This window comes from Squalius cephalus (assembly GCF_949319135.1).
Source record: "Squalius cephalus genome assembly, chromosome: 22".
In the NCBI taxonomy this organism is placed as follows: domain Eukaryota; kingdom Metazoa; phylum Chordata; class Actinopteri; order Cypriniformes; family Leuciscidae; genus Squalius; species Squalius cephalus.
Window position 1 is genome coordinate 23,996,113 of NC_137143.1, and position 24,404 is coordinate 24,020,516.

General features: G+C 38.2%; 1 protein-coding gene across 2 annotated transcripts in view; it reads right to left on the minus strand.

Moving 5' to 3' along the window:
• The window catches only part of igsf21a (immunoglobin superfamily, member 21a), a 234,420-nt gene that overhangs the window by 43,976 nt on the left and 166,040 nt on the right, over positions 1 to 24,404 (minus strand). The gene's annotated exons all lie outside the window — the stretch shown is intronic.

The window sequence follows — 24,404 nt, forward strand, 5'->3', positions numbered from 1 at the left end:
GATATCATCAGGTGCTTTAAGACACAACTAATCAATTTGATGGATCTGAAATTTGACAACGCACACAAAAAATGTATAGTCGGTGATACCGTCTAGTCGGTAATGATTGTGAATAGTTAAATAATTTAATGTCTAAATCATTGGGATTACTAGCCAAGTAAACTAATCAAATTTATCAGGCATTTCTAAATGAATTCTTAAACGATTCTGGATTTCAATAGAGTCCTGATTGTAAGAATGATACAATATTTTTAATAAAACAAAATTTCAGTTGTAAGTCAGTGGATGTACATCAAGAGTGATGCACTTTATTTTGTGATATCGCGGGAATGAAGAGCAGATTGCAGATGAGAGCTGTGCAGGAGAACATCGCCGCTCTAACAGGATCCACCACTGATGACAACCGCAGCGAATATGCAACAAAACTCCAGCTCTACAACTTATCTTTATGAGATACATTTTTGCCGCGAGTAATCTCTTCAAAAAGTGGTGGTACATACATAACTCGATTGCTGGAATGTTTACCAAATATGTGGTAATGTACAATTCACCTGCAGGTATGTAGCCTAATAAAGTATACAGTGTTAGGCATTACTGCAACAAGAAAGAGGGCAGAGATACAGTAGGTATGGATTGGTAGATTTAAAAATAAGTTATAAAAAACACACATTAAACAACATAAAAAATAAAAAAATAAATAAAAAACATTTTCATAATGTCTGCTCAAACTTGGCAAATTGTCCCCAAGAATTTCATGACCATCATAAAAAAAAAAAAAAAATCTCCCTTTAAAGTTCACTAAAATTAATAAACATTGAATTTTAAATATTTATCAATATATATCATTTGTTTAATGTCTACTTTTTAATTTAAATTAATAATTTAATTTAATTCATGTTCAACAAACAAAGAGATGAATATAACTTTCTGAGTAAAAACTACATGATGTGGATGACACAACATTCTAACATTAAGCAAACATTTTCATAATGTCAGCACATTGCAAATGATCCCCAATCATTCATTACCACAATTCATTAATAAAGATGCTATTTAAATATTGAAATCTAAATTTGTTTTTGTTCATTTAAGTATTCAACAAAGATTGACATGCAAAGTACATTTGTACTGTAGTTGTACTTTTGAATGTCGGTAAACTACCTTTATGCCGCACTAGCTATGGTGCAATCTCAAATGACACACTTGATGTGTACTTGACCGTCCCTTTGCATTGTCTTGTTGAGCCTGTATTGATGCAGGCTCCACTGCTACCTGTCATTACGTTAGCAAGAGGGCAGTCTTTGGGAAAGACAGAAAAGGCAGTAGAAAGAAGCTCGGAGACTGGAGTCAGCTCTTTGAAATAGTGTTCCCAGGACGAGCAGTGCCACGAGATAAAAGGCTCTAGAGCGCATTTTAATCGCAAAGCCCATTGTGCTTTTAGCATTTGCATTTGCCCCACACCCTTTTCATTTGCATTCGTCATTACTGTGCTGTCAGCTCTTATCGGGGTCGCTCTATACTTCCTCTTAGGGGAGGAAGGGAGCAGCTTGACGTTGAACGTGGGCCTTTGCAGTGCCATGAGATTGCAGGGGCTTCAAAAAGAACTTTGTCTGTTGGGTGGGAGATGGGACTGACAGACCGTGCCAAACGCTGGTGTCACTTTGTACAAGTTCACCAGTTACAGAGCTCATTAATCACACTGATGTCATTAAGCGATGTTGGTTTCCATGTGGGCCCGTGCATGCTCCCTTCTGGACCCATTCGTCCATTTGCCGCCGTATGGTTTCGTTCACACATCACCCTGTGGTGAAAGCTGTCATCTGTGTGGCTCTTTTGTTCGAGCTGCGCTTCTGTAGATGCTTAGGAATCATCAAAAGTCTCTGACGCAGAACTGAACTTCAAGGCCCACGGCTATTGTTATTTAAATGTCATGTTAAACAGATACAGTTCCTCCCAAACTTTCTTCCAACTTTCTTTTATGAGTTGGATCGATTTGTTTCTCAACTTCCCTTAAACTTAAGCTTGGCCACACAATAGCAACTCGCGAATGATAGAAAATAAGATGCGTCATGGGTATAGGCGGCTTTAACTGTCATTTTTCCCGTCGTCTTTGAGCCCCTGGCTGCTAAAAGCAGGCTTGGACTTGGAACGCACCAGCTTTAATGGAGACGAGTGGGACGTAAGAGAGGATTTAGAAGAAAACCGACAGAGCGAGGGGACAAAGAAGAGGGTTTTTGCTGAAAGAGCGCAGGAGAGCAGCAGATGGGCACCCAGTGCCCGTCACAGCTTCTGTAATGCCACGACTGGCACCCGTAGCCCTAAAGTCGGTGCATATCTGCTGGGTGCCCCCGTCACAATCTGCTTGGATTTGGCCTCTCAAACCCTTCCTTAAAGGCAGCTGGGCAGTTTACAGAGCCCCTAAACTCCGGTCCCTTTATGGTTCCCCTGAGGTTCAAATTGGTTGATCACTAGACATGATCCAGATATCTTTTTTTATATCACCAAATTTACTGACCAAAGAAAAATGGAGCCATAAACTTATATGAGGTCAAAAAGAGCTGGAGCCGCTGGTATCCATCATTCAATTCTCAGTGCTGTCCTATAGCAACACACACCATATGAGCAATGCCCTTCACGGCCCTACAGAGGAGTGACATCACATACCAGATGACAGACGCTTCCAAGCCCCCGACCTGTCAGCATGTAAGCAAAGCTTTAGTGGTACAGCTGAACTTCCATATTTTAGAGCACCACGCCAAGAGGCTTGGTGTGGCCCACACAGGATTTAGACAGATGGAGAATGATGCTTTTCTGAAAGCTTCCAACCACCAGAAAGCTCCATTTGCTTGCCCCAGAGCACAGACCCAGTTTTTCTAGTCGAGAGCAGGGGAGTATGGGTTAGACGTTTCAACTCCAGGGCCAGCATGACAAAACAAATACAAGCCCTGCTAGTAAATACTTTTCCCAGAGCTGTTTTTCAAAAGTATGTTTAAGTGGGATCTTCTTGGAACAGTTACATAATAATTTTAGAATGGTTTCATCATTTTATAATAAATACAAAAAATATTTGAAGTTAAATGTTAAAAAATATATGTGGCTGTGGGTGACAATTTTCTCAATTTTAAGCAAACAATGAATGCATGGATATATAAATAAACAAAAACAAATAATAATAATAATTTTTTTTATATATTATTTGATTTGTAAACAAGTTGTACTAGCATTAATTTATAATGATTTTAAATAAAAAAGCAACAAAAAAAACACTTAAGATTCACTATTCAGAATCATTTAGAATCTATTATATTAGAATCAGTAATAAGAATCACTATTGACAATAATTGGAATTACATTTTAAAAAATCAGCAGTAGAACACCCACACACATTATTACAATTACAATAGGTTGGTTTCACGTGACGTCACGCTGCTGCATCGCGAGAGCGCGAAATTCAGATGGAGGGCAGGAAGTGAAACTTCTGCCGTCTGAAAAAATGCCAATGTTTAGTGTAGTTTACTTGCTGCTCCAATCGTTCTAATCGAGGAAAGGGAAAGGGTTTTTATAGAGTACCGAAGATTGTCACTCATAAAGGTGAGAAATGTAAAAAGCTCACAGAACAACGCCGTAAAAAGTGGATTTTTTAACGTAAGTTACGTCTGCAGGTCGGGAGGAGCAGAGTCTGTTAATGCCCGTGTCTGCAACGACCACTTTGTCAGAGGTATTTTAGCTAGCCAATGTGTTTTTTGTGTCTGTGTTTATATACCATTAGGTTGTCGTTAGGTCTCGTTTACACTGTCAGTGAAATGTGACCCAATTCAGATTTTTTGCTCATATGTGACACAGATCCAATGTGAGTGTAAACAGGAAAAAAACGCATGCATTCGGATATTTCGAGATCGGTTTCAGGCCTCATTCATATGTGGAAATAAATCGGATATGTGCCAATGCGACTGGTCATGTAAACAGGCAGATCGGATTTTCTGAGGCATTAGGCAACGTCTCCGCGGTTAAAGCCAATATTTAAACACAATATGCTCCCACCAGTCCTGAGATCTCTCACACACAATAACAAGCATATGTGCAATGATGGCACTTTTCGTCCTCCTCTGCCTCATAATCATGGTGATGTTTGGCTCTGCGAGTTTGTCATAAGTAAATTGTTTAGAACAACATGATGGTGAATAAAACAATGCAGAATTTTCGTGGTTTGGGTAAAACGTCTGAAATTGGAAGCTGTCTTGGAAAATGGCATGTTTTATTAAACGCTGTGCATCTTGTTATACAGACATTATGAGACATTCAACCAAAAAAAAGCAACAAAAAAAGGTGTCTTTGAAACTAATTATTCCTTTATAAAATCATTCTGAATCGGGTGCACGTTCACATGGCACCTTCCCTCATTATTTCCTCATTGTTCCTCATTTCAAAGAAAGGCTGACCCGAGCTCGTACCACGGAACAGCACGTAGCAGGGGACATAATTACTAGTGGCGCACCAAAGACACATGAGAAGTGAAGGTTTGTCCAGCTTTGTGTGATAAACGTGGTTCTTGAGTTTTGAACAATGTGAGGGAAGGTGATCAGGGCTCTATACTGTGCAGATCTGAGTCGCCGCAGGTGTTTTTGGCAGTGTGGACCTCAGTCTCTGCCAGAACCACTACTTCTGTGAGACCGGCCACATGGTGCCCACTGTTGGCCTGCTTGAAACACCACTGCAGTGGAGTCAATGCTGTACTAACAAGCTGAGCTGTTGTTGAAATGTATGTTTTTCACTTTTTTTTTTAAAAATTCAAGACCTCTAATAACAGTATACTATGCAGAAACTGATGTGAATGCTAATTTATACCTAAATTTGTGTTTTTCTCATTGATTATGCAGTTGTGTGAGCATGTGTTTGCTCTGTTATGCTGCAAATAAGCTATCAGCATGGGGACTGAAAGCAGATCAAATCTCCATTCCAACCTCTAATAAACACACCGATGGGCAGGATCTCTTCCTCTTTTCTGCGGCTCTAAATTTTGAATGAATAAACATGGATATTTCAAACTTGATTCCTGGTTTCCAATTAAAACAATGTGTTCTGTGCCAGCTCCGAATTTTCTATCAATTTTCATACGAGATACCAAGCGTTGCATATCATTATAAAGTGTAATTTTAGTACATGTAAAGAATTTGTGAGGGGATATTGTTGTTTACAACGTTTGTTAAAAAACAACACTGAAGCAATATAAAAAACAATTGTTTACATCCACTTGAACCACCACACTACGTATATATCAGTATAGAGCTTCACATGTTTCATTTCCCGAAGGGTGCCATGCTATTTGGAAACAGTCACAGGGATTGTATTAAAAATGACTTAGTCCAAAGCTCAGGAGTCTGTAAACATCATCTATTTGAGCTCTCCATAGAATGGAGGGGGCAAAAAAAAGAAGCTATTTTCCACATGGGATATTCTGAATGCAGTGGATTGCCAAATAGGCTAAATTAAATCTGAGAGGTTGCCTCTGGACATGAGTCATTTTTTTTTTCTAATACCGTCTATCATAACTCAGCAATGACACAGCCATCTATACATTTCAAAAGGAATGATGAACCAATAATTACCGTTATTAAAATACCTTCTGCTAAAGACACAACCCCAGCTCAAATGTCAGTCTATTCTTCACGTAAAGCTGTTGTATGGTTTCTTGGAAGATACTTGGAAGACTTACACCACTTAAGTCATTTGGTCCAGTATTTCTGTAAAGCCTAATATGTAATTCAAATCTCATTGATTTGAAACGGAACAGTTTACTGAACCTTTAGACAACACATACATTCATACACACACACACACACACACACACACACACACACACACACACACACACACACACACACACACACACACACACACACACACACACACACACACACACACACAGGTGCTGGTCATATAATTAGAATATCATCAAAAAGTTGATTTATTTCAGTTATTCCATTCAAAAAGTGAAACTTGTATATTATATAGACTCATTACATGCAAAGTGAGATATTTCAAGCCTTTATTTGTTATAATTTTGATGATTATGGCTTACAGCTTGTGAAAACCACAAAATCAAAATCTCAGAAAATTAGAATATTACATGAAATCACACAGTAATTACACAGTGATACCATGGTCATTGAACCAGGTTTTGGTTATTTTGGCAGTGTGGGCAGGTGCAAATCCTGCTGGAAAATGAAGGAAGCATCTCCATAAAGCTTGTCTGCTGAAGGAAGCATGAAGTGCTCTGGAGATGTCCTGGTAGACGGCTGCGTTGAGTGGACAGCACAGTGGACCAACACCAGCCGATGACATGGCTCCCCAAACCAACACAGACTGTGGAAACTTCACACTGGACTTCAAGCATCTTGGATTGTGTGCCTCTCCATTCTTCCTCCAGACTCTGGGACCTTGGTTTCCAAATGAGATGCAAAATTTGCTCTCATCAGAAAAGAGGACTTTGGTCCACTGTGCTTTATTAAATCCAGAGTCAACGCAGCCGTCTACCAGGACATTTTCAGAGCACTTCATGCTTCCTTCATTTTCCAGCAGGATTTGCACCTGCCCACACTGCCAAAAGAACCAAAACCTGCTTCAATGACCATGGTATCACTGTGTAATTACTGTGTGATTTCATGTAATATTCTAATTTTCTGAGATTTTGATTTTGTGGTTTTCACAAGCTGTAAGCCATAATCATCAAAATTATAACAAATAAAGGCTTGAGATATCTCATTTTGCATGTAATGAGTCTATACAGTATAATATACAAGTTTCACTTTTTTAACGGAATTACTGAAATAAATCAACTTTTTGATGATATTCTAATTATATGACCAGCACCTGTATATACTCTTTGCATTGGTTTTTGTTGAGTATCATGGTACATTAGGCTTTATAGCTCATATAGAATGATAGTATGATATAGGAGAATATGGAGCTCATATAGGAGAAAGATGCAGAGGCCCAAACTAAGCAAATTATGCAAATTGGTGTAATTGCTATATTTATTTGGCCAAAAAGTAAGAAATTCGTATAGCTTGTAATGTAAATCATTGAGATATTGCATTTTATGTAAGAGGAATGCATAAATGCATAAAATGCATATACATATCAGTGGTCTTAATAAGATGATATTTAAATGCTTAGCTTAATGATCAAAGTGCTGTAGATTTTGTTGTAGGGGTCAAACATATAATGCAATGCAATATAATACAATGATGAGTGAGCGTTAATGTTCCTCAAAAGCCTGATGTTTCATATTGGTACTCATGCTTTAACATGATTTTTCAAAAAAAAAAAAATGTATCGATTATGAATTAAACCTTATTTTTATTTTTACTGTACATGTCTTCACTGTTACTTTTGCTCAATTTAAAATATACTAACACCCATGCTGAATGAAAGTATTAATTTCTTATAAAAAACAACAACAAAAAAAACTACTGTTTGAGCTACAGGAATGCTTTTTTGGAATGCTAATGGACAAAATGAATGGTAAAATACTTCAAGCCCGGACTGTTCATTATCTCTGCAACTGATCCAGAATGCTGCAGCTAGAGTGGTCTTTAACGAGCCGAAGAGGGCACACGTCACTCCTCTCCTCACAAAATTGCACTGGTTGCCAGTTGCCACTCGCATCAAATTCAAGTCACTGACTTTTGCCTACAGAACAACCACTGGTTCTGCTCCCTCCTACCTAAACTCATTATTTCAGACTTACGTGCCATCCAGAAACTTGCGCTCTGCAAGTGAACGCCGTCTTGTGGTGCCATCTCAGAGGCACAAAATCTATTTTTCAGACCTTTTTCTGGTCTGTTCCCTGCTGGTGGAATGATCTGCCTAACTCAACCAGAGCTGCTGAGTCCATAGCCATTTTCAAGAAACGGCTGAGGACGCATCTTTTTCGGCAACACTTGATCAATTAATACTAACACTTTATCTTCTATTCTATATCTATTATCTTTATTAAAAAAATATATAATAATAAAAAAGTACACGTACTGCGTTATATTAAACTGGGAAGGGTCATAGCACTTGCATATTGTCATCCTATTGTTAGTTTAACTGCTTCTATTGTTCTCATTTGTAAGTCGCTTTGGATAAAAGCGTCTGCTAAATGAATAAATGTAAGTGTAAAATGTAAATGATCTCACTGTGCACTATTCTGAAATTTTCTGCACACCCTGGAAAGACTGTGCTAAATGAATACTTATTAAAGCAAGAGTGCAGATTTTCATCACTACTATAATTGGAGAAAAAAAAAAATAGTTGCTTCAGTCCAATATCACTAATAATATAAAAGTTATTCTTACTGTTACATCCACCAGCTGGAGTGCCCATGATATCCATCAGAGGGCACTCCTCTCGACTCCTTTGCTTTCCTATCATGAACTTAATTTCCCATAAACTATTGCCTGTGTTCATTATGGTGTGATGCTTGCCTATATACCGACAAGTCCTATGTTTTCACTCTCACTTGGCAAAGTCTTGTTTGTGTTTATACGGCATTTCTGAGTGCATTCTCTGTTTTCCCGTATTATGGTTCTGATCTTCTGCCTAGTTTCATGGATTTCCCTGGTTGCCTGTGTTTCAGACTCTATTGGATATTTGTATTATTTGCCCTTTGCTCCGTGTTTCAGAGCAGTTCGTAACACTTACATTTACTTCATAAAAATCAGTAGAAAAGGTCTGACACAGCAAAAAGACATGTGAACTAAAAGGCCTTTTACTTGCTACTGTTTTCAGGTCATCATGTTGATAATTTAGAGGCCTTAGAAATGTGTGTATCAAATATGATACAGTACACTTTATAGGGTTAATGATTCTTGTATAGTGCTTTTGTAACATTTTCTCTCATCAGGGGTGAGTAAATAATACCTGAATTTTATTATTGGGTGAACTGTCCCTTTAAGACAGTCCTGTGGCCATGATGACAGATTCATTAAGTGTGGATGATTCGAGGAGACTGAAAAAACTCACATTTAGTCACTCAAAGTTAACAATGGAAGCAAATACACTTCACAGGCTGACCTGACATCCGCAAGTATCGCTCTCCAGATATTATAAAACATGAGCTTGCATCTCAAGGCCACTTTAGGCTCTGGAGAGACTGTATAAATATCTGTAGCCCAGGTTTCTTTAGTGTCCAGCCAACACATGCTCACATGAGCCATAATTAGACTGTCCAGACTGCTACTCAGTGGGCAGACGCTGAAACACTGACATTTACTAAGTGTAGTTATTTGTAACTCATTAAATGGCAAGAATCTTTTCATCAGCAGGTCAACGTGCTTCCAGTGATGTCTCATTTGCATAGAACATTAAAAGAATAATTCATACTTATTTCCATATATTAAGAGACAGCAAGGGAATCTCAAACAAACACAGAAGCTCAAGAGGCTGTGAAAGTGCAAAACAGACCTGCTTTTATAGGGTCCAGGTTTAAAACCAGACCAACCCTATAACAAGATCTACATACTGTTTTTATGACTGTCTCAGCCAAATGAATTGCCTACTAAATAAAGGTTTCTTAATATTTTGATTCAATCAATATTGAATCAAGGACCCCTTTCATAATCCCAAACTATTTACAGGCCCCATAAAAGTCACAGTTACCATGACATTTTTTTAAAAAAAATTTTTTAAATACAGTAAAAAGCACACAATTTAAAATAACTCTTTTGTATTTTAATATACAGTAGTCAACATTTGAAGTGGATCAAAAAAGTTCATTAAAGTTGTCCTAAGACAATAACGGGTATTGTTCAAAATCCATATATAACTTTGATGAAAGGTTTTGATCCACTTCAAATGTTGACTACTGTATTTTAAAATGTAATTTATTTCTGTGTTGGCAAAGCTGAATTTTCAGCATCATTACCTCATATCCAGTGTCACATGATCCTTCAAAAATCATTCTAATAAGCTGATTTGGTGCTCATTCAACATTTCTAATTATTATCAATGTTGAAAACAGTTGTGCTGCTTAATATTTGTGAGGAAACAATAATATAAATATTTTTCATAATACAAGTTCATAAGAACAGCATTTATTTTAAATATAAATCCTGTGTAACAGTATACTGTAAATGTCTTCAGTGTCATTTTTGCTAAATTTAATGCACCCGTGGTGAATTAAAGCATTCATTTCTTGCAAAAAAAAAAAAAGAAAGAAAACAACTGTTGGAGCTACAGGGATGCTTTTTGGAATGCTAACGGACAAAATGAATGGCAAAATACTTCAAGTCCGGACTGTTCATTATCTCACTGTGCACTATTCTGGATGACTACTTATTAAAGCAAGATTGCAAAATTTCATCACCGCTAGAATCGGAGGAATAAAAAACTCAAAGCCATTGGTTGAACCAACAATGCTGTACTCAAACAAACAACAAAGCAAAGTTATACTGTTCAGAGATGGTACCACCTTTTGGGATATCAGCCTATAAATGGATTATAGTCATCTCTGAATATATGATCAATAATGAATATTTGAATCAAAATATAGGAGAAACGATTGTAGCATCAAAAACAAACCTTTAAAGGAATAGTTTACCAAAAAACAACAACAATTCTTTCATTATTCTGACCTGTCATTTCTAACATGTATAAGTTTCTTTCTTACGTGGAATACACAAAACAATATATGAAGTCTATTTTGTGTGTGTGTGTGTGTGTGTGTGTGCGTGAATGAAACAACAGCAGTTGAATCGTACAGTTTTGGAATGATGTAAATGAAGACAATTTTCATATTTGGTATTTTTAATTATTATAGTGCATGCAATATATTCATCAGCAATCATATCCTCTAATATCGTTTTAGCTGCAATAATCTTGATTCAAGCACAAAACAGTACATTTTAAGGATGCATCTTTTCCAGCAAATTATCCAGACATAGGCAACTTTGTTTTTTACAGCCGAAGGCTTTTGCCGACAGCTCTGTTAGCTGTAGGGCTTCACTTCAGGGTTATTTAATGCTGTCACTCAAGCTGTTTACTGCTATTAACATCTCATCCTGCAGGGTTTAAATGAGATCGCCGTACCTAGACTCCTGACAGCAGAACAGCACTTTGTATTGAGCAGGATATAAGATGACCAAGATACTTCCATTGTTGTCCTTGATAATGCAATCCGCATACATGGATATCGCACATGCGTTTACAGCTCCATACACAAGCTTTGACAGAGACCGAAATGTCTCTGTCACCAAACATCATAAAACATGCTGACACCCTAATTGCACCATGCTATTTCTGACACGACTCGTTCGCATCTTGTCCTGACGTACTCTGGCAGGTGCCAAGTATCATTTAGTTGATTTAAAAGGGTGATGATGTGCACATTATGCTGTTTGTTTATTTGTTTACAGCCAGACGTAGCTGAGGCCGCTATCCAAGTTTGCCCCCAGGCTCAGCAGTGCAAAATAACAAATGGGAGTCAAGCACATGGTTAGAAGGTCATGCTAATGAAAAAAAGCTTGATTGCGTAAAACTAATCGTGCGAACTGAAGTGTGTTCTCATTGTCTATCCACTTTGACCACGCTATTAACGGTCTATCGATTAATGTGCCGTACATATGAAGTGAGCGATTCTGACAAAGTACAAATGGTGTTAAGCTAGCCATATTTCTGTTGAGTAATTACCTGTCATGAATAGATAACAGGTTTGGCAACAATAATTCATGAAGCACTTCCTGAGTCCTGCCAGAGAGAGAAAAAACTGTGGGCATAATGTATCACCATCTACCTTTTTACAACACCATCAGCCACTTCAGAGACTTAAAATAACACCAGGCTGTATACAGTAGATGCATATCCAAATTCCGCCATAAGGACACAGATTCCAGAGCATTAATCACAGACAGAGCTAAACAGACGTTGTGCTTTGTCTTTTCAGTTGAACAGACCACAGAAACTGTCCAGAGATAACCTCCCATGTTCCAACAGAAATAGTCCTGCTATAATTGTAACTCAGGTGGAGACCTCGTTTCCATTTTACAATCGCTAAGTCACAATAGGTTAGATGAAGTGACTTAGAGCTTTCGGGCAAAGTCACATTCAACGGAACGAAATGATGGAGCCTTCGTTTTGGAGTACAAGGTGTCATTTTATAGTACACTTTTCTGTTACATGGATACCCAAAAATCATTTTGCAGAACACAAAATAAGAACAGCTTTGTCCATTAAAAAGAAAGTCAAAGAATATCATACAGGTTTGGAATGTCACAAAGTTAAGTAAAGACAATAATTTATGGGTGATCCCTTTAATATGTAGAAAACAAAACAGTTACTTGCAAATAGTTGCCAGAACACTGTTTTTCTGTCACTCTATGTGGATCAAATATGACAAAAAAACTAAAACAAAACATGAATTATGAAAAATTATGAATTATGGTTACAAGTCTTTGATTCCATTTGTTTGGATTTGAATTTTGCCTTAGCTCTGTGGGTGTATTTTTTTATTTATTTAAATATTATTTCTATTGTTTGTGAGCAAAGTGCTTTATTAAAGTTTCAGAAATAAAACGGTGGGAGTACAAGGTAATTTTTTTGGTAAATGAAAGGAAGTACTTTCCTCAAAAGTGGACCTGTTAAAAAATCTTTGTCTTGGAAAAAAGATCACTGGAGCCACCACGATGGATGCAACTCTGTTGAATTTATTTTTTACTTTGTCTTTCCACCATGGTATAATAAAAATAATAAAAAGTATATACACATACACTTTGTTTTTAAATATTAAATGTTTTATATTTTAACTGCCCCTTTAAATCAGATCAGATTACATGAGTTGACTGCTTTCTTATGCTGAAATGACACAAATGTACATGTGCGCCATGTTTTAATTTATTCTGCAGAAAGCCTGATATACAACGTATCACACTTTCTGACTGTTCAATAAATTGAGAGTCTGAGATGGAGTGGCATGAAGGTACATTTCAACAGGAGAAGCTTAAAAAAACAAACAAGTTGGTTTATAATACATTCTAAAGGAGGCCCATTACAAATGTGCCTCCATATACTGTCAGGCACTGCCTCAGCATCCAGACGGTATACATGGCTTTTCCATTTAGTCAATTAAAAAACACCAGCCTGGTGGGGGAGAGTTGTTCAGGAGCAAACCTGACGGAGTTGTGGGAGGAGATATGCCAAATCCAGTGTGGATTCCAGCTCCTCTTCTCTAATTTGTATTCAAACTTCAGGAAAGCTGGCAGAGTGAAAACAAATCCATTAGCTACATGCCTATGGGCGGCATCCATGAGTCCTTGAACCCATATCGCCATGTGTTTGCGAATGTTTGTGTGTCACCGCCAGGCAACAGCTGCCCCTGTGAAAGATGCAATGGGACTGACTCCAAAAATACGTCTGCCTCACACATATTAATTTCAAGCGTCGGCCGCGGAAGGTTGACACGTTCCCTTTGAGAGACAAAATCTGGACTTTGTCGAGCTGTGATGTGATGCGGTGGGAACTTTTGGGGTCGAGACTTGGCAGAGATTAGGCAGGGTCTGATGTTTTGTGTTTCGCATTATGCATCGAGTGCATGCATGCGAGCAGACTCGAGGGAAACAAAAAAACTAAGCTAAAGCGCTCATGCATTTAATACATTCCCAATGCACATAAGCTAAAATCAAGGACTGATGTACTCTCTATATGTTTTGCATTATATATGCCTGCATATGTCTTGGGGGTTGAAAAGTAACAAAGAGCTTTGAATAAGGTGTATTTTCAATAACTTGCGTCACCACAGTGGGAGAGGGGAATAGGATTTTTCCAGCTCATCATCTGTTTCAATCAGCAACTCTCTTGGGAGGTGATGTTCTTCCTCCATCAGGAGAGGCCAACATGAGGAGAGAAGCCCAGTCTGTGAAGATGGCCTGCTGGGAGATGGGGGTGTACAAAGGGAGCTGCTACGAGGTGAAAGCATCTAACCACAACAGGAGAGAGCAAAGAAGATGGTCTATATGGAGCAGAAGTGAGTTCACCCAAAAACAAAGTGAAAACAGCAATGCTGATCTTGTCAACAAAGTTACTGACAAAGATGTTTGGTTACACTTTATTTTCAATAATAACCAATGCTATTTTCAGGCCACTTATTCAAATTTGAATTACCATCATTATTATTATTATTATAAAACAGCAACACAAGGTTTTATTCAGTTTGAATAAAACCATTTTTACAGCATTTATTAATTTAGGCTAACTAACTAACTAACTGACTAACTAACTAACTAACTGACTGACTGACTAACTAACTAACTTCCTAATTCATATTTATGACAATTTCAGTCACAGTCTGGAGCCCTCAGTAAATCACATTTCCATTACTGAATTGGCTAATTATGCTTTTGAGTGGCAACTAAGATTCTTTGTCTATGAAAATAAAAGCCTAGTTTTAGCTTGCATGCATGCAGTGATGGCCTAAAGTTCAAATTTCAATGAAGGCTACAATATGTGTGAAACAGTCCCCTCTAATATTTCGCAACAAACTCAAGTACCCTTCCTGCTGTGCATGGCAGCAGCTGTAATTTTCTAAAACATCCATTATCCAGACAACTCAGGGTTACAAAATAATGAAACAATCCCATTCAAAAGCCCTATCTGATAAAGTCCAAATGCACATTATTGGTCACATGCCTTTACCATGCAGGGCATCATTTGCTGAGCAACAACCAGTCCTCTGCAGGAGTGCATTCGTCCAGGCTCTAATAAACAGCTCTTGGTTCATGCAGGGAAAATAAGAGCAGATTATTGCACACTCAATTCTAATGTAATCTACGCAATAGCACAGCATGGGAGAGCAAACACAGTGTGTCATTCCTTTGGCTCCTCTATACTTAAAGTGAGAAGTCAAGTGAACACTTTGAATGCATGGCATAAAATGACATGGGGGCCACGACCAGAAAAGTGCTGCGTTGTTCCGACATCTGCGAGCACTTCGGGGTCTGCTGGCCCATTTATACATGCTTGTGTGAGAGCATAGTGTTTGCTCATTAAGCTGTTGTGCTTGTTGAGGGGATGATTTCTGTACTTTGTCATGAGAATCTGAACATTCTTAACTTTCTTGTATGTTAGATGGGCATTCAGGTTTAAACAAAACCCATAGAATAGAGCCCAAATAGAGGCCATTACTTAATTTCGATTGCTTGTAAGTGTTGCTCTCTGCATAATGTCTGCAGTTTACGGTCCACTGGACAAAATGCGGTCATGGCATAAAATGTACAGATGCGCCCTTATACTGCTCAATAATTATAACCTATGCGCACATTTTAGCTGTTTTCAATTACTAATTAGTTATAATGCATGAAAAAACTAAAACACACATTTATTTGGTTTGCAAACCTGGAATAAAAGAGTTAGAGGAAGCATGTTCAGGGTAATAAAAAAATCCCCTTCAGGATAATTATAAACCTTGATCCTCTTTGGGGTTATTTTACATCAATTGACTCTTGGCTTACATTATCCTTTACATAGAAACCCAACATGTAATTCTCTATAGTGCTGTAATTGGGGGTTAATTAATCATTTTCTAATTAAAACAGAAAGATGGGTTGACATCACTTTATATACCCATACTGCCAGGTGGATAACGGCTACTGAACGTTCCCCAGGTTCATTCTGCCCTTGATGGTCTCAGATGATCAAAGGTCAATTAACACCTCTGGCCTCCAAATGCAAAGCGGGTTTACATAGTTTCCTAACCAGATGTGAAGGGTTTATATTTGTCTGTTTACATGAATGCAAACCTGTGACACAATGGCAGCCAATCCCAAAACAATGACTACGTTTACATGCAGCCAATAACCCGTTCAAAACCGGAATATTAGCAATACGACCATGTAAACACCGGCAAAAACCCAAATATGCTCATATCCCGGTTTTTAAAAACCCGGGTATGATCCCTGGGGTACCCCTTTTCTAACCCGAATATTTGGCCATGTAAACGCGTATCGGCATATCCCCATCAAAAGGAACATTGACTACGTTTACATGCAGCCAATAACCCGTTCAAAACCGGAATATTAGCAATAACCCGGTCGCGCACGGCCATGTAAACACCGGCAAAAACCCGGATATGCTCATATCCCGGTTTTTAAAAACCCGGATATGATCCCTGGGGTACCCCTTTTCTAACCCGAATATTTGGTCATGTAAACGCGTATCGGCATATCCCCATCAAAAGGAACATTGATTTGTGTTCTGCGTATGTTCTATTCGCAAGAAATCTTGGTCTTTTGAGTAGAGACGGCGCATACAAAAACCCGCGTGCAGTATACCGGAAGTAAACAAGAAGTAGAGGTAAACATGGCGAGACGCGGCACAGCACACACTTTTGGAGCGAGGAGGAAAGCGCAAACAAAGGCGATCGCTATCTGCCCCGAACTATTCATTATCCGCGTGCTGCTGCTGTTGTTGTTGTCTTTAGATACAGGAAGAAGAATCGGAAATGACGCATATTGCGTCTTAAGGTTGTCCATACGTCCAGACGCTAACCGTGCGTCGCCGTTTACATCGGGGAAATTGCCAATTGATTACAAATTCCATGTATACAGGAGTAACTCTCTCTGCTCACGCATGTAAACGGGTTATTCCGAATGTTTCAGAAACCCAAATAGTGACCTTAACCCGACCATAACCCGAATATTGACAGCTTGTAAACGTAGTCACTTTGTGTGCAATTTACAATTATGTGGAGCTGGATTTTGGTCCAATGAAACAGCACTGTAGGCGGTGCTACAACATGTAGCTGTCAAATTTAGCTTGCCCGGGTAGTTTAAAAAAAAAAAAATCGGATTTATATGTAACAGATGGTAAGAAACGGTGTTAATATGGTCCTTACATCCAAAAAAAAAATGCTCAAGATTGATTTTTTTTATGATGCTAATTTCTCAAAATAAATGATAATAACTAAAATTTTAATCTTGAATTTAAACATCACACTATTATAATGTTCAGTACACTGCAAAACAATATATTGTTGGTTTAACTTAAAGTAACCTGGTTGCATTAACATTTTAAGTTCATTGAAATAAAAAAAAAGTTAATACAATTAAGGAGATTGGTTTAATCAACAGAAACTCAAAATATTATCTTATCTGAACCATACAAATGATATAAGTTGATTTTACAAAATAACAAAATGCCGTGATAACAAATCATGAAAATATTTTTTTTTACAGTGTATGAAAAATGTATGCTCATTTTGAGATTTGCTAAAGATTACATTTAATAGTGGAATCTGTTACGTCCTTGTGTTGTGTGCGTGTTTTCTTTGTTTCTCGCCCCGCTTTTCTTGTTTACTTTCACTTTCTTAGGTACCCGTGATTGGTCCAGTAGTTTGGTCCAATCTTCATCAGCCGCTGACGTCATCCAACCTATCTAGCGCAAATGGGAAAGAGAGAAACGGATAAAAGAGCATGCCAGATCTCTCTCTTGACACGCTGCTTTTTGTCGATGTCTGCTATTTGCCCAAATTATCCTGCTGTTTATTGTTGTAAACCCTTTTGTTTGTGTTGCTTGACTTGAGTGTATGTTTAAAGCCATTCTTGTATTCGTTTCTTCCCCTTTGTATGTAACAGTTTGTACAGTGTTCACACTGTATGTTACTAGGCCTGGAAGAGGCGGACAGGTAAGAATGACACACTGCACTGATTTGTGTTAGTACATTAGGTTAGGGGTGAGTGCCACCCCATGTACTTCTGGTTTTGGAGTAGTCAGTGAAGATCAGTTAGGGCATCACGGACGCTGAAGAATTTTTCTTTTCTTTCTTAATTTTTCTTAGTTAGGTTTAGAGGTTATTTAAAAGTTAGACTTCGTTTGGTTTTGTTGTTTTCTTTTCTTTGGCGCCGCTCGTGTCCCCTCTTCCTCCTTGTAGTATTGTTAATCCAACAAAATAATGTAAATAACCACTGTACATATATTTAGATTCTTTGTGGGTGTTTTTGTTTCACTCTTACCTATATAACCTTTTTGTACTGAATAAATGTATCCGCTTATTGCACGGTATTTAGCTGGACTTGTGGTTCTTTGTACAGCACACCAATAATATGCATTTCTTTTTAAATATCAATTTTAAATGTTAGACCCCTGTACCCCAGACTATCTCGGGGGTCGTAACAATATCTAAACATAAAAATAAGAAATTAGCATATTTAAACAACTAAATATCCACTATTGACTAATACAGATAAATGATGAAAAAATATAGGGAAACCATATTCATTTACTTTAAGTGACCATATAAAGACTCTTTTTACACCTGGAATTAAGATGCGTTTTGGTCGATCAAATCACAAGTAGACAAGGGAGACACATTCCCTCTTTTGTCCACTTTCAACCACATCTGTCCTGATTTCTTCGAGGGGAGGGTCTATATGGCGGATCAGATCTTTCAATCTAATGGATGAAGTAAGCTTGACAGTTTACATATGAATGTGAAAGGAGATGATGGAAAAACAAACAGAGATCAGCAGTTTTCGTTTCCACTCTGATAGCAGCACGACCACGCTGAACACTGAGTGCATGTCAGAAATCAGGAATGGTGAGAGAACATTGTGTTTGGTATGTTTTTTTTGTCTTAAAGCTGAAGACCTAAGTTTGGTTTAGTTATTAACTAAACCAAACTTAGGTCTTCAGCTTTGCAAAGTTTAAATCCCGTATGGCTGGCATGCTTCCCATTTTGTTTATGGATTAGGTCAGCATACGGAGAGTAGGAGGTCTTTTGTGGTTGTTTGAACGCATTCGAACACATGAGCATCTACACTATGAAATCAATCTGTTTACAGTGTCAAAGTCGTCCACTTGTGATTGGATTGACAAAAATGGTGTAAACAGTGCCTATATGACGGTATAGATAAAAATGTGGAAATTAGCATACAGTATTTAAACAATTAAATATCCAATGTCGGCCGAAACAAATAATGTAAATAAATAAACCGTATTTAAAATAGGATAACAACATATCCAGTCACTTTATATTCTAGAATGCTTTCTTATTTTATTCCTTTTTTTCATTTAATCTTTGTTTCTGGCAAACAACTACTGCAGAAACTAATCTACTAGCCAATAATCAAGGGATACTAAAATTATTGCTGAAGTCTGCAACATAATCCGTTCAAAAACATCAACTACTTGCAAAGTGAAGACATATTGACTGTCTATTCAGAGGTGCGAGGACCCTCATGATGTGACCTCAGGGTCGCAGCTGATGATTATACCTCTCAGTTCTCCTCATGCTTTCTCTCTCAGCAACACAAAAGCCAAATGTTCTATGTGGACTCAGAGAGGTGACAGGGCAAAGTGTAGCAAAAACACAAATTATTAAAGCTCACCTCTTCACTATTTCAGAGGCTTCGATCTGACAAGACACCAAGTATGGTTCTCTGAAGACCTCAAACTTGAAAGGAGACAAGAACAGACCACAACATATTTAGTTTGGAAATCCTTCGAGAAGTTGATGGTTGTGTTTTTTTCCACTACGATTATCACTCCTTTTTTTGTGTTCTCCCTCAGACAGATTTAATCCGTCATCCGTTTTACAAAACCATCTGTCTTTCTTTTCAATGAGACTCCTGCTAAGCTGTTTGGCAAAACAACTACCAAAATGATCCATTCACCATCAAAGAACTAATGGCAGCAGGTCAGACATCATGTCTAAAATGATACTTTATTTCATACTGATTTTATAATGAAAAAGAAGTACAAAACAACAAGTAGGATCCAGCCGGAAAGCCCGGACGGCCTTACAAGGAAATGGGGATTGAAGCACATGGATTTAGAATAATGAGTTTTGCTCAGAAGACAGATGAAGACAGAAGACTAAAACTCCACGTTATCCTTGCATACAATCTGCTGCGTGGAGATGGATATGATGAATGCAACGTTCTCAAAAGCAATAACCTGGCCTTTTGGCACAGACATGCTTCCACGGTCTCAGGACAAGGCCTGGGACTCTTGGTCTGGGCCCAAACATATTAGGATCACTGTGCACACACAAACAAAAACTCTCATGAACGCTCTACGGCTATCCATCAACCTTCCCCACCTGCACTGCATCTGCTCCCGCACCAAACACAGTCTCCAAACTCCTTCATGTTTGTGCTGCAGCAAGGTGTCATTAATCCCTCCATTTATAAAAGCTGCACGGCTATATATGCACACTGCTTGATTAAAGTTGGGCGCCGCAATTGAAGTGAATACCCGTTTATGGGATAAAGCAGTAACTGCTCCCCAAGCACCCCCATGGCTCATCTTTCTCTTTGCCTCCAGCTCTCTCGTTTTCTCTTTTTTGGGTGTGTATATACATATAGGGCCCTCCTTCTTATGAAGGATGTCCTCTCAATTACCTCCTTGCACTTTTCAAAGGTTAAAACAAAATATTCGCACGCTTGCGTGATGTGAACACAAAGTCGACATATAGAGATGTTTCGGGCAAGATGGTCTAAGCAGGTTTAGTGCTGTGAATATTTTACAGTCTTTACTAAACTGAACTGAAAAGCAAAATCAGTTGGTAATTGCAATTTCCTTTCTACAGACATGTTTGCTAACAGGAGGGGTAGTGTAAGCAAGTTCCGCTGGTTAAAGATCTTTATTGGTAACCAAAAGATTTGAATTAGCATGGGATGATCCTAGAGTACTAATTACTTTTGTGCCCTAGGGGGGAATTCACTAAGAATGAGTTGCGCAGTCACTGATAGTGTTGTTTGTTTTTATGCTCTGTCCGTGATGTTTTAATGCCCGCTTCACTAAAGGAATTATGTAAATCAGATCACTGTGCAAACACACCCCGAAATTTTGCGTGAACACAATCTGCACTCCACAATCTCCATTTTGCAGACCAGAGTGCTAGATTACAAAAGAAGCCACCACAATTTAGCATACTATGCTAAACCTGTAAATCACTGTTCCCAAAATGCAAGTGTGCTCATTCTTCTCCATCATTCATCATTCGATGAATTACTGCTCCGTGATTAAGAAAAAACATTAGCAAACTTCTTTATTAAATAAAACTAACTTTACTGATTGCTCAAGGGCACCTTAGTCATTTCCTGCATGTATTGAGAATTGAACCTGCAATCTTCGGGTTACCAGTCTGACTCTCTAACCATTAGGCCATGTCTGCCCCAAAACATGTATCTATATAATATTATATAGATACATATTAATATTATATTATATCTATATACAATCTATATTTTGGACTGTATGTAGCCAGTAATACATGAATTTTGTAATATGTAACCTAAAGCACACTTTAGTAACCCTTTTAGGGCCCTTTCACACCTACATGTTTGGTCTGGATTTTCGGACTTTTCAGTTTGATCCGAATCAAAATTACAGGTGTGAAACCTCCCCCGGACCATGGTCCGGACAAACAGATGAAATTTGGTCAGACGAAAAGAGGTAGTCTCGGTCCGGATCAAACTGAACAAAGGTTTGGTTCGTTTCTAGTGTGAAAGCATTTTCTGTATGGTTCAGACTTTCAGACCATTTACAGGAAGTTCCGGTGGTTCTCACAGGATTGTTTGCAGTCTTCTCCTCCTTTCCTGCCGGCGATGATAAAATGTTTGCACAACGAGGATGTTCATTTGGCGAATTTGAACTAGCCTCGAGTATAGTTGGTGCTGCAGGTAGTAATGCCGTAATAATAACAGTATAGTGGCAACGATATGCGTCTGTTCATTCATTCTTGTCAAAGTTACCCGCCGAATTGACTATATGCTGACGTCAGATGCACGTCCGTTTACAAACCAATCAATGTCAAGATGCAGCCCTCATAGATGATGATGATAGGACGTAAGATTTTTAGTGCGCTCACAAAAATGCAATGTGAAACCAAACCAAAATTTACCGAATGTATAAAATGCATCAAAACATGAACTTTGGTTCGGACTTAGTTTACATTGTCTTCTCCTCAATTACTCTTGGTTCATTAAATTAACTTCATGTCAGTTAAAAGGTGGTAGTGGACAAAATAAATTAATTAGGCTTAATTCAGATGAGCTTTTTTCAACTTTAAGCCTTTACAGCCAGAGGGACTGCTTTTACTGAATATAGCATTTAATTGAACTAATTACTTGCTCAGCGGACTTGCTTCACAGGTTTGTCTTAGGTCATCTCCTCTGGTATTACATGCTACTTTAAGTGCTGCAGTTTAGCACAATGTTTAGCCACAAGAAAGGAATTGTATGCATCAATTTCAAATAAATAAGTGGCTAGAAGTATAGTCAGCCTGAGATGTGTCGACAAATGCAGTTGGAGATATGTGGACCAGACTTATTATGAAATGAGCGAGTACAAACATCATCATTATAATGAGATGAGGACATCTCTGTTTGTCGATGATAAGGCAATCGATGGCACCACAGCCGCGAATGACAGGACAAACATAAGCAGTGAGAGAACAGAGCACATTTTCAAGACTGACTAACAAACTACTAAAACAAGCAAGTAGTAACACTACTTGAAAGCAAACATATTAGTGTATATTTCCTATTGATCATGGACTAATTCTTCAAATTATGTTTTGATTATTAATTATTATTGATTCTTAAGGCTAAAGTATAGTTTGTTTTTCATAGTACAGGGTTTGCAAATGTAACCCATCCAGTTCTACTTGCACTGTTCCGAGTGGGCGTTTTCGGCATGGGAGGCGGGCTCGCTAACATGGACGTTAAACACCACAGCCTCTAGCATCAGTCTCTATGCATCTCTTGAGGCCAGGGAAGTGAGGTTTACCAGCACAGCTCTTACTAGCTGGCCTCCGTTACACTCATCCTCCTAAACCTCACTCCCATCCGGGTCACCGCACCAATGTAACCCCTCCGGATGTACTCGCACTACACCGAGCGGGATTCCAACCAGCGTTTCCGGCATGGTAGCCATTACACGTACAGTGCATGTGATGTAACTTTCTCATCATCAGCGTATTAGTGTTCACTTTCACGCTTTCAGTCTCATTTCGTACATTCAAATTCAGCCTTCAATTTGACTTAAATACTCACATAAACCATTCCTAAAGTTGAAGTTCATGGTAGAGTCACCCTAGACTTGTGAATCACCCCCAATAATTTGAAGTCTAGGCTTAAAAAGCAAATTATTGAATTTCTAGGCAAAAATTAATTAAAATGGACATTCTTATTTATGACGTCCTTTAGCAAATTAAAACACCATCTGCGCAAGGCTTCCTATACTAATGAACTTTTTTTTCACTTATTTTTATTCTCTTGCTCGTCATGTTTTTTTCTTCTTCTCTCCTTTACCCATTGAACTTGCCACACTAATAGGTTATGAATAATTCTGTTTCAGCTAAGATGGCAATTAGCCACAATGCTAGAGGCTATCCTCCTTCCCCTGTAGAGGTGTAGGGATTTACGTGTGTCAGCTAGACAAGGCACACACACTTTCTTTTGGTTCCTAAGTAATTACAAGCTAAATTCTTCAAAACATCTCATATTGATAAAGAGCAGTCCATTAACATTAATGCTATCCATCGACATGGTTTCCGACTGGCAGTGTAATTCATTCATACGGGGTTGTGTTCTCCAGCTGAAGCGACTGGAAGTGGCGTTCTTTATTCAGAGGCATGTTTATTCACGTCACCCCTTCTGGGGCTTTTCACCGACTTCCAGTCTGTCTTATCAGAGGGTTCAGCAGCTTTCCAGGATAGAACTATCAGCCTAAGGACCACACACTGTCTTATTTGTTCATTTTAACAATGGGCCGAATGATGAGGTTCCTTATTAACGCCAAGCTGCATCTCAGACCGGTGGATGAACGTTGACATACTCAGATAGGCTGGCTGTCATTAGGCTAGTGCCTGGATAATGGCTATAGGGAGAGTGTAGAGTGTACATAAATGTCTGGGGTCCTTGTTTTAGACAGACGCGGAGGTTAAAGCAAGAGATGAAAAGGAACATCTTCGAACAATTATAACAATCTCTCTGTCGCGGCTGATTTGGAGACAGAGAGAATTGCTAATGAGCTCTATCTAACCAAGCTAGTAATCAAATTAAAAAGAAAACAAAAATAAAATCTGGTTCAAAATATTTACAAAAAACTATAATAGTATATCAATAATACTAAAATAACACTGATGCAAATGTTTTACATTTTAAACTGTATGATCTGCAAAGCATTAAATAATGTTCAAATAAGGTTTGTTTGTCTTATTTATGAACATTAGGGAAGCTCTTATAAAGTATTACAAAAAAATAAAATAAGAGATAAGAACATGCGTACAACGATTAAAAGCAAATCAGCTCTCTTTGTAATCTTTGCCTTCTCATCGCCTCAGAGTTTCCCAAATGATGCTTTACAGCACAGCATGAATATAAGCAGCGAGTGGGGAAGTTCAAAGTGAAGTGCCATGAATTACA